The sequence below is a fragment of the Schistocerca piceifrons genome, chromosome 2 (genome assembly GCF_021461385.2).
Source record: "Schistocerca piceifrons isolate TAMUIC-IGC-003096 chromosome 2, iqSchPice1.1, whole genome shotgun sequence".
NCBI lineage: Eukaryota > Metazoa > Arthropoda > Insecta > Orthoptera > Acrididae > Schistocerca > Schistocerca piceifrons.
The window spans coordinates 134,313,239-134,325,590 of NC_060139.1; positions in this window are offsets into that span (position 1 = coordinate 134,313,239).

Sequence of the window (12,352 nt, forward strand, 5' to 3'; positions counted from 1 at the left end):
AGTTATACTGTTCATAAATAAGCCCTAATTGCTTGTGAGAATTATTTGAATATATTTAGTTTTTACCAGAATTCTTATTCTATTCTTTTCCTTTTTTTTAGCTCCATGTCATACTATTTTGTAAGTGTCAATCAGCCTTTACTACAGCAGAGAATACTGCGGCATCCTGGTCGTAGACAGAAGGCCGTTCCTTGTTTTCTATACAACTCATAGCCGCCCCATTTATTAATGATTTCATAAATGCAATTTTTATTGTTCATTTTTAAAGGTCCCTTAGGTAATTATAAAATTCATACTGATTACGTAAAGGAATCCGGGTTGTTCTTTTCCAAATAACAGAAGCCTTTGCGTAGTCAAGACATTTAAAAACAAGGATAATGCGTTGCGAGTAAGTTAAAACAAGGACTGCAGTCTGTTACATTTCCCTATCACGTGATGGGAAGGACCTATATTTAGAAGGAGTAATGGGGTGAGGGAAAATGGATTGATCCTTTGGAATTACTTTATGGAGATACTTGGTTTAGATGGATTAGGTTGATGGGATGGGTAGTAGGGTGGTCGGTAGGAAAAGACATAAATTGGGATAAGATAGGTAAGATGGGGGCCAGGCTACTGTCAAGGGAAGGATGCAAAGGAGGAAGGATGGGGTGGGAGTCCTGAAATTCGAAAGGGGTAGAGACAAGCTGGTCAGATTATAACCCAACCACTACTATTGTAATTTAGTATGCTTTTACCTAAATAACAAAAAACCCTGTCTCTATGTCGCTACGTATAACCGTCTTACTAAATTTAGTTTAGTTTCCAAATAAAGCACATTATGGGAGGATACTCCTGTTAATAGGAAAAACTGATCAATAGAGTTACCCTTTTTACATGATTTGACCGAGTATTGTGTCTAATGGATAAGTAAATCAGACTGTTTAATTCTTTTCCTAAGATCTTACACAGCGGTTAGAAAGAAACGCAGTATGAATAGTATTATATTGAAGCTAGGGCAACTCAGTTCCAAGTTCATTTAGTGGTTTAAAACATGTACTAAAGGTCGCCAGCGTATCAGGCAATGAAACAGTGAAGTATTGGAAAAGCAGAAGTATGAATTTTGCCTACTTTCTTTGCTACTGTTTAAGTAGCTTCTTCAAATGGATATTACTCCACATAAACTATGTTGGTGCAGACACTGGAATTTCTTTTTGACTACTACACCCTTGTACATTACGTTTTTAAAAGAGAAAAAGACCAGTGGATAACTTCAAGGAAGCTAAAAACAAGCCCTTTCTATAACCAACCAACTTAAATACTAAAATACTTAGATACTAAACCACACACTTTTTTTACTGAACACTTCACTTCAAGAAAACCTCGTTCTTACTGGAATTTACTTTCAAAAGTTATTACTCTCATTATTTACACAAAAGCAATTTAAATGGTGCCGCTTTATATTAAGTTGATACTTCATAAGTCTACAAAACAGGATACTCATAGTAATCAAACACTAGGAAGGAACCCTATATAGGTGCATGATTAGGATGAAATAACAGGGTGAACCAGTTTCTTTGAAGTTCAAGAATGATTATTCATTAATAAAACAGAGTTTAAATTAATGGTTCACGCTGTACAAAAGTAGAATACAAAAATTGTCTTATCTGGTGGCTGTAGGGTTACGTGTGACGAACAATTATAGCGGCTACACTACCCACAGTACGGCCTGCAAGTATCTTGCTGTATGTGCTTAATTTCTCTTCTTGGCGTCGTTCAATTTTACATACAGTAGCCCAACAACTCGCAGATATGCCGTAAGCCGTTTGCAGTCTTCATCCGAGGCATTTTTGTGCAAATTTGCAGACAAAGCTTCTCCTGCTCCACAAGGGCGTTGCCTCAATCACTGCTGTCTACAGAATGTGTGACTTACTTCCCGCGCTTGCTCTAGGTAGCGCGCCAATTCGCCCTCGCCACCTTTTCCACTCCCCAGAGCTACTTTCGTGTCAAACAAAAGTACACTGGCTTTTACGTAACACCTATTTCTTACATTGTTCCTAAGTGTGACCATTTCTTACAATTGTCAAATTTACATCAACATGAAGAGTTTATATACACAAATATTTTTAAATGCAAAATGTCACCAGAAAATTATTTAGACAATTACTTAACGTAATAAACAATTTACATAGTATTTTACATACATTACTCACATACAATGCAAAGAACTTCGATCTCCAGTACAGGATACTTCACATATACGTAAAATATAGTACCAATATGCGAAAATTTTAAAACAAAAATTATAAAAAATATAGATGAATCATTAACAAAAAAGTGCTATAAGATCTGATAGGAGGGATTTTGTGATTGGGGGACTTCGTTGTCAGGGAGTCCGTTAACCCTAGATTACTAAACCTTTGTAAAATTTACGGTTGCAGTGTGGTACAGAAAAGGATATTTTATGCTTAATTTGGTATGTAACATACCGTTGGAGATCTAACAATGGTAATTAACCAATGCATAACCTATAAATTACGACTTCCTTTGAATAAAATGTGGAGTGGTAAACTTTATGATGTGTTAACTGCAACGCAACATTTTCCCTCATTCAGTGTTCTAGGGCTGAAAATTGGCTAGGTGCGAGAATGACTGGCGTACTGAGGGTCCTGTGCAAACTTAATTATGTATACAGACAATTTATCCAGTAATCGAGGATACTGACGATTTGTGCTTGTTAGTGACATTCATACTGGCAAGATATCGGTCCCAGGATTTCCAGACTTTCGAGAATGTTTTAATTTCAGGTTTGAAGTCGGATAACAACTAACAAAAGAAATCATTCTTTCGTGTGATCTAATTACAAATTAACAGTTTAGGACTTTTTCCTTTACTTGTACTGTTAAACTTTGCTTCTCGCAAAATTACATGATTGTAGGTAAGCGGGAATTACCCTATATGTACCTTTTCATGAGCGAGTTTTCGAGTATCAAAATATGATACAAATGGCCGTATTTTTTGATTGCATCGACTTAGAAACAAGGGCCGACAGACCTTAGTATGTTACATAGATTTGAAGTTAATATGCCCAACTGTTCCAGAGATAAAGCCTCTTGACAGACGGACAGGCAAACAGACAGAAGGATAAAAAATGGAAAGAAATATTTTTTTCGTGTTATATAATTACAAATTAAGAATTTTCGGATTTTTTCCCCTTGATTTTGCTGTAAAACTTTGCTTCTTGCCAAATTTCGTAACGCTAGGTCAATGGGAAGTATCCTATAGATTCTAATGAGTGAGTTTTCGGGTATCAAAATGTTGTTGTTGTGGTCTTCAGTCCTGAGACTGGTTTGATGGAGCTCTCCATGCTACTCTGTCCCGTGCAAGCTTCTTCATCTCCCAGTACTTACTGCAACCTACATACTTCTGAATCTGTTTAGTGTATTCATCTCTTGGTCTCTCTCTACGATTTTTACCCCCCACGCTGCGCTCCAATACTAAATTGGTGATCCCTTGATGCCTCAGAACATGTCCGACCAACCGATCCCTTCTTCTAGTCAAGTTGTGCCACAAACTCCTCCCCAATTCTGTTTAGTACCTCCTCATTCGTTATGTGATCTACCCATCTAATCTTCAGCGTTCTTTTGTAGTACCACATTTCAAAAGCTTATATTCTCTTCTTGTTCAAACTATTTATCTTCCATGTTTCATTTCCATACATGGCTACACTCCATACAAATACTTTCAGAAACGACGTCCTCACACTTAAATCTATACTCGATGTTAACAAATTTCTTTTCTTCAGAAAGGCTTTCCTTGCCATTGCCGGTCTACACTATATCCTGCCTGCTTCGACCATCATCAGATATTTTGCTCCCCAAATAGCAAAACCGCTTTACTTCTTTAAGTGCCCTATCTCCTAATCTAATTCCCTCAGCATCACCCGATTTAATTCGACTACATTCCACTATCCTCGTTTTGCTTTTGTTGATGTTCATCTTATATCCTCCTTTCAAGACACTGTCCATTCCGTTCAACTGCTCTTCAAAGTTCTTTGCCGTCTCTGACAGAATTACAATGTCATCGGCGAACCTCAAAGTTTTTATTTCTTCTCCATGGATTTTAATGCCTACTCCGAATTTTTCATGGGACATAAATCGCCCTATCTTTTGATTGCTTCGACTTAGAAGCAAGGGACGGCAGACGTTAATATGTGACATAAATCTGAACTTGAACCGTCTTCTCGTTCCTGAAAAAAGGGTTCTCAACCGTCGGTGAGACAGAAGGACAGACAGACAGACGGAAGAACGGACAACAAAGTGATCCTATAAGGGTTCCGTTTTTACAAATAGAGGCACAGAACCCTTAAGATGAGATGGGAGATGATTCTGAGAACGTGTAAGGGTAGAGTGGGTGGAATATGTTGATATAGTCGCGGCAGCACATCAGGATTGATAATTAGGTTGGAAACAATAAGGTTCTTGGAGACTAGTTTATGGGAAGTAATGGATATACGGAGGTGTTCACTATGAGCGAGAAAATGAGGGAAGGATAATGAGTTGGTAAAGGATTCATGTAAGGGAGAATAAGCGGATTCGGAAAGCAAGGCAAATCATGTGGCATGAATACACGTATCTTTCTAAAGCGTTAAATGAGCCCTTTTGCATTATGTATGGTTAAGCCTGCACTGCTGCTACTGTCAGAATTTCAAAAAGAGTATTAATTCTGAAGGTAGCAGGGGTAAAATAAAGAGAGCGACCAGCTATTAGCAACTTGTACAGACACCAGATGGCATTTATAAGAGTCGAGGGGTATGTAAGGGAAGCATTGGTTGAGAAGGGAGTAAGACAGGGTTGTAACCTATCCCAGATGTTATTCAGTCTGTACATTGAGCAAGTGGTAAAGGAAACCAAACAAAAATTTGGAGTAGGAGTTAAAATCCAGGGAGAAGAAATAAAATCCTTGATGTTTGTCGACGACTTTGTAATCCTGTCACAGACAGCAAAGGACCTGGAAGAGCAGCTGAACTGAGTGGACAGTGTCTTAAAAGGAGGATATAAGATGAATATCAACAAAATCAAAACGAGGATAATGGAATGTAGTCAAATTAGGTGATGCTGAGGGAATAGAGTAGGAAACCAGACACTTAACGGTAGCTGTGTTTTGCTATTTGGGCAGTAAAATAACTGACGATGGACGAAGTATAGTATATAAAATGTAGACTGGCAATGGCAAGAAAAGAATTTCTGAAGAAGAGAAATTTGTTAACATCAAAAATATACTCGAGTGCTAGGCAGTCTTTTCTTAAGGTATCTGTATGGAGTGTAGCCATGTGCGGAAGTGAATCATGCATGATAAACAGTTTAGACGAGAAGAGAATAGAAGCTTTTGAAATTTGATGCTGCATAAGGATTGCATCAGATCTTCAGATTAGATGGGTAGATCAGGTAACTAATGAGGAGGTACTGAATAGGATTGAGGACACAAGAAATTTGTGGCGTAACTTGACTAAAAGAAGGGATCGGTTGATAGTACACATTCTGAGACATCAAGAGTTCACCAGTTTAATATTGGAGGGCAGTGTGGGAGACAAAAATTGTAGAAGGAGACCAAAAGATGAATATAGTATGCAGATTCAGTAGTTATTCAGAGATGTAGAGGCTCGCGCAGGATAGAATACCATGGCGAGATGCATCAAACCAGTCTTCGGACTGAAGACCACAACAACAAGCCCACATTTCAACTTTCAAATAGAAAAAGCATTTAACGTAAATATACAGGGTAGCGCAGATAAAAGTCTAAAGAAAATGCAGTGAAATTACAGAAACAAAGAGCTGAAATGGATTTATCATTTATTTACAGTGAAAAACACATTTGTAGAAGATGTTGAAAGTGACACCTTGCAACATCAATACACAGCTGTGCACGCCTAGGCATGTTCAGGTACACCCAGCTTATTGCCCGGATATCGATGGCGGAAACTTCACGGCTGATGTTGTCTTTCAATTCCTGTATTGTGTATGGATCATTTTATAGACCTTGCTCTTCAAGTGCCCCCACAAGAAAAAAACCATATGTTGTTTTTTCCTCATGTAATGTCCCCACAGAAAATACCCTCTACCACGCACCAATTAATCATTGTCAATCAAACCATCTACAGTCATTCACTTTGGAAAAGTATCTGATCTGATTTTCTCGTAACATATGCGGCGACAGCTCGACGACGCCAAAGTATTTTCTAGTGCGTTTATTCTTTTAAATAACAGAGATGCATATATGCATTCTCCATGGTTGTTAGAGTGGTAAGGAGGACAGCTTCTGGAGTATCTGTTGAGGGATTGACGTGTTTCTGAGAGATACATATTCTGCTTTTCTTCTCGCTAAAGCGAGCCAATTAACATTTGTGCCGCTAGCGGTTGGTTTGAAGAGAAAGAGACTGTAAACGGAAAATAATTAAGACGTGGAATCACCGGAGATCTGGACATGAAATGGAGATGGATTTAATACACAATTTCCTTCATAAATAAGGTTTGTGACTTTTTTGTTCTGGAGTGAATGAACGAATGAGTTTTTTCTGAATCATTTGATGATCACGTTGGCCCTGTAATTAGTGGGGAAGTTTCAGCTGTGTCGAAGAGAGCCTGCAATCACTGAGTCTGTGTTAAATCGTCCAAAAAGGTTTCGTACACATCTGGAATTCGCAATCTTTCGTAAAAGGAACAAATTGTCCACACGACTGATTCTCCCGACTGAATGCAGTGTTTAACAGTAATAATAAATGTAAAGATCTCTTACAGCAAGCCAGCCGCTGATTACCAAGACGAAGGACTCCACCAAAGATTCTATTTGGCTGATTTCACGTAATGAAATATTATATTAAAAACTGTACATAGATAAAGGAGAGAAAGAGAGAGAGAGAGCGAATGAGAATAGAGATGATACTAATAATCGTCCATTAGTCTAACTTTTCGCCTGTCTTATCACGGATGAGCCAAGAAATGGGAGGCCCTTACTTTACTGTATAGATTTATGTGTGAAGGTGAAGGGATCTTAAAGGCAACAGATACACGTCTATACAGACAAGACATTACACAAAGTTAGCGGCTAGCTGCATTCATCGTCTATTCTTAGATGAAGAGACGGTAGCTTATTATCCTTAACATTTAAAAAAAGTTAAACTCAGTGAAGACGTCATGGACTCGTTTCAGGGATACCTCAGATGCGTGACAAGTTGCTCCACCCAGCTGGAAGAAATAGTATTGTCATTCATATTCAGTGAGATGAGCACAAAATGTATCAAAAATTTCCATCTATGCAATTGTGTTAATGGTTGTGACAAAAAATATCGGCCCAATGATACGCGTTCCCGTTTCACAGCACCAAACGCCGATTTTTTCATCACAGAGTGGCTGCTGACTCACAATGTTAGGGTTCTCCGTTGCACAGCACCTCGTGTTCTGTGAATTCACATGAGCAGAAAGACGAAACCATGCTTCATCACCTATGATGTAATGGAAAGGGTCTAAAAAACCATCGTTGAAGTTATTCAGAAGACACGAGCAGTAATCTCCACGTTTCTGACTGTCATTCTCCCGTAACTGCTGCAGAACTGACACACAACATGGCTTCTAGTTAAGAGTTTTCAGTATAAGCCGGCAACTACTCCTACTTACACCCACCTGTTGGGCCAATTTATGTACAGGCTTCTTTGGGCTCTGAATAATTTTTCTGCGCATGTCTGCAATAACTTGTAATGTACGAACTGAAAGAACTTGTTTTCGTGTTACATTTTGACCAGAGCCGTAGGTGTGCCAGTTTTTAAACAGATCTGTGTCGCTCTCTTCTCTGATAGTCCTCTATCTGAATACTTGAACGGTGCAAGGTGACGCAGTGGTTAGCACACTGGACTCGCATTTGGGAAGACGACGGTTCAAACCCGCGTCCAGTCATCCTGGCTTAGGTTTTCCGCGATGCCCCTAAATCGCTACAGTCAAATGCCGGGATGGTTCAAAAATGGTTCAAATGGCTATGAACACTATGGGACTTAACATCTGACGTCATCAGTCCCCTAGACTTAGAACTACTTAAACCTCACTAACCTAAGGACATCACACACATCCATGCCCGAGGCAGGATTCGAACCTGCGACCATATCAGTCGCGCGGTTGAAAGGTGGCTACACTGAGCCACAGCGCCAGAGATCGCGCCAAAGAGTTTTATTCCGCCGCCTCCACTGGCAGTTCTTGTCGAGAAGTCGTGGTGGAGAGTGCTTGTCGAGATGTGGCAGTAGTCAGTGCTTGTTGAGAAGTAGTAGGAGTCAAGTCGTTGTTGTGATGTCGTCGTAGTGAGTGCTTGTGCAGATCTTGCTGAGAGTATATTGATAGCTGTGCTATTTGTGGCCATGTTGTATGCAGTTGTTTGATGGGCTAGACAGCAGATGTTGTTCGAATGGAGATATTGTAATGATCAGAGTGCTTTTCGTCAATATATACGAAGGTAAAAAAATTCCTTTTTTTTCATTATGTCTTAAACAATGCCTCGTCACAGGTTCAGTCAACAAAGCATCTGGCTTGTGTTCTTGTATTAGAGTGTAATTCTGGTTTCCTTACGCAATTATAGTATTTATATATTTTTTAATTACTTCAGTATAAATGGTATTTAAAATTTCTTGTCTTATTGAAGAAGAACCGTGCCAGATGTGTACGTTGAATCACACTTCCACACACAGAACAGTTACACTTATGCTTTGGTTTCGTACGTTTTATAGTTGCTGGGGACTTAATTAATTAATTGTGTTAACGGAAATTTTCTTTCATTCTTTGTTGTTATTCTATGCAGTCAGATTTCGTACTAAAACTAGTCAGGGCCAACCGGTTACGACACTTCGTAATCGGACTTACAGCTACGAAAAATTAAAAGTATTTGCATTTCATATTTATATAAATAAGCCCCCATGCACGTGGCGACCGCTGCTTCGGATCGTCCCTTGGAATTCTTCTGATTGTAAAAATAGTAGACAGTAGTATTGTTGTAGTAATTTGTAGTTTAGTAATTGTAGTCTATATTGCATGTGTAGATTTGGTAATTGTCATTCTTCTAATGGTATTTTTTGCAGAATTTAATTTTTGATGTCTTGTATACGCGTTTGACAATTTTGTTCCATTATGAAGATTTCAATTGTTCGTTAATCGTGTTTGAGGGAAGCATTTCGTGTGAATGATATTGTTGGAGATAAAGTCTCATTGTGTGTAATTTTCATATAGTGACGAGTTTTGTATATTTTGTAAATGATTACGCGATCGATGAAAAAGGCAAAAATTATGAATAGTGAGAATGACGAAATTGTTAACATGCCGAACTCGCCAACACAGGAGAACAGGATGATGAATAATGAAGTGGAAAACAATATAATAAGTCGGGAAAATAGCCCGGAAACAGTTCAAAATTTTTCACAATCGAAAAATTTTCAGAATACGTGGTTAACGACAGAAGATATGGAGCAGTTGATGAGTGCAATACTAAATTTGGGATCTGAATTAAGAGCAGTGATAAGAGGGTTAGGCTCACAAATAGGAACAGGTAAAACCGAGATGGAAACAATGGAAACACAGTTAGGCTCACGAACAGGGACATGTTTCAAAAACATGAAAGATGAATCAAAGAAAGAAATTAGAGAAGAAGTACAACCGATTTTGAATGCTCACAATAATAGTTTAATTTCAATAGAAAGTAGACAAGAGGCACAGGACAGAGAACAGGAAGAAAGAGATCGCGTGATAGTACAAACATTTTCAGAGTTAAATTTACAACGTGCACACGATAAGGAAGAAATACTTGAAAGAATCGAGGAATCCATACCAAATGACAGGATAAATAACTTAACGCAACAGTATGAACAGTTAACTACTAAATGTGACAATACCGAACCCCGAGTCGCGACGCTTACGGAAGACGTAAATAAACAAAAAAAAAAAAAAAAAAAAAAAAAGAAAGAAAATAGGTGACTCATCTGAAAGAGTAGAGGAGATTTCAGATAAATTGACAAATCTTAGTTTAAATGGGGACAGAGATTCAGATGATACAGCTCCATTGCTATTTTCAGAAACCGAAGAGTACCAGAACATAAATAAGCATGTTGAAAATCAGGGAAAATTTAATGAACACGTTAAAAGGGAATTTGAGGCATTACGAAAGCAAGTTAAACAAATTGAAGGCGAAATAGTAGGAAAAGACAGCAGAAGAAATTTAGAATCACAGATAGCAGAGGGCTTTGAAGAAAATAATTTGTTTCATTTACGGGATGCAACAAGAGAGCGCCAGGCGCGTGAACTTGACAATAATCGACATTCGGACTGGAACAGTCGCGGTAGGTCTTTGTCGCCACGAGGCGAAAACTTTGACTATAAACACTTTTTGACTGTTTGGAAATTTAAGATCTTTCGCAATTCTAAGAATGACATACATCAATGTTCATGGTTAGATCAACTGATGTACGCACTTCCACCAAATTGGCTACTAAGTCACAAACTGGAATTTATGTGCGGCTATTAAAGTCCTCAGGGGATTCACTACACTAAGTGAATATGTGCCGTAGCGTGCATAGGGCCCCGAGATGTAGTGGTGCTATTTCCCTTTTAGTCTTCTGCACCGCTGCCTACTCTTTTACTATTCTTTGCATCTGTCAAAACAACTCTTCGACTATCAATCTATCTAGAGAGTCTGTAAAAAGTAACCGGATATGTATGACTAATTTGCCCAAAAGAGATTTCGGAAATTACCGTTTGGACTTACTGTACCTTCAGCAGCATTCATTCGTAGTTTAAACGAAATTTTACCTGTTTATCTTCGTGACAATATTACTTCATATATTGGCGATATTCTTATTGCTAAACGTTCTTGAAGTGAGCACAACAAAATTTTGGATTCATTATTACGTATTTTTGCAAGAGTTGGCATTACAGTGAACTTGGAAAAATCTGAATTTGGTCGTTCTCAGGTGAAATTTCTCGGTCACATTATTTCCACAGAAGGTATTCTTCCTGATCCAGAGAAACTAGACGCTATTCGTAATTATGCTGTTCCTACCACAAAACGTGATGTTCGTAGTTTCCTTGGTGTCTGTAATTTTCTTAGACGCTTTGTTAGATTGTACAATTTGGCCACACCTCGTTTTTGCGAACTATCTGGAAAGTTCTTTTTAAACGAAAATCGGTCGACAACTCTGTTTGGTTAGTTTGTATTCCTGATGAGTGGGTCAATAAATTGATTTGGTACACACATTTCAGTTATACACACTTTGGTCCCAGAAAATGCTTTCATAAATTACGAGAAAATTGCTACTTCAGTAATATGGAAAAACGTATTCGATCTGTTCTTGCCAAATGCAAATTATGTCAAAAGGCTAAGCCGCCAACTATTTCTCACAGAGCACCATTGTTTCCTATCATTCCAGCGAAATTAAAGTAGATGGCTGCAGTCGATTTGTTCGGTCCAGTGGTTCGTTGTACTAATGGTTTTGCGTACATTTTCGTAGCAGTGGAATTTACATCAAAATATGTGTGTTTTACACCTTTACGCAAAGCAACAGCTCGTTCAGTATCTAATGCTTTCATCAAACATTTTCTTAAAGAAGTGGGTCATGTTGATAAGGTTATATCAGGTAATGGATCACAGTTTCGCTCTAAAATTTGGCTTCGTACTCTACGGCGTCGTAAGATTAAACCAATTTTCATTTCACTTTTTCACCCTCAATCTAACGCTTCAGAGAGATGGATGAAGGAAATCAATAAATTGTGTCGACTTTATTGTCATCAGAATCACAGAACTTGGGATCAGTCTCTTCATATTTTTCAAAACATTCTGAATGAACTCCCTAATGATTCAACTTCTTTACCGCCTATATTGACATTAAAAAATAAAGAACCGACAAATCGCACTTCTGAAATCGTTCCTTTTCCGCCTTCACGGAAACTGCGGCATTCTGAAGTTGTCAACCTGGCTCTACGAAATATTGCATCTGCGGCTGCTAGAAGAGAGAAATCAGCTAAACGTCCTGGTCGTTTAAAAACCTTGTCAGTTGGTCAAAAGGTGTTAATTAAGTCTCACCGTTTGTCGCACAAAGGAAAAGGCTTGTGTCGCAAATTTTTTCTGCTTTATAACGGTCCATATAGAATTCGCAAAATTATTCATGATAACACTGTTGAAGTAGAAACTCTTAAATCTCGGCGCTCTAAGGGAATACATCATATATCGAACGTTAAAATTTTTGTGGAATGACATACTTTTGAGAGACTAACAGTTACATGTAAACACACAGAGAATACAAGGATCGCTGTGTTTTGGCGGCGGCACATACTCAAAGCAACAGTCAAGTCTG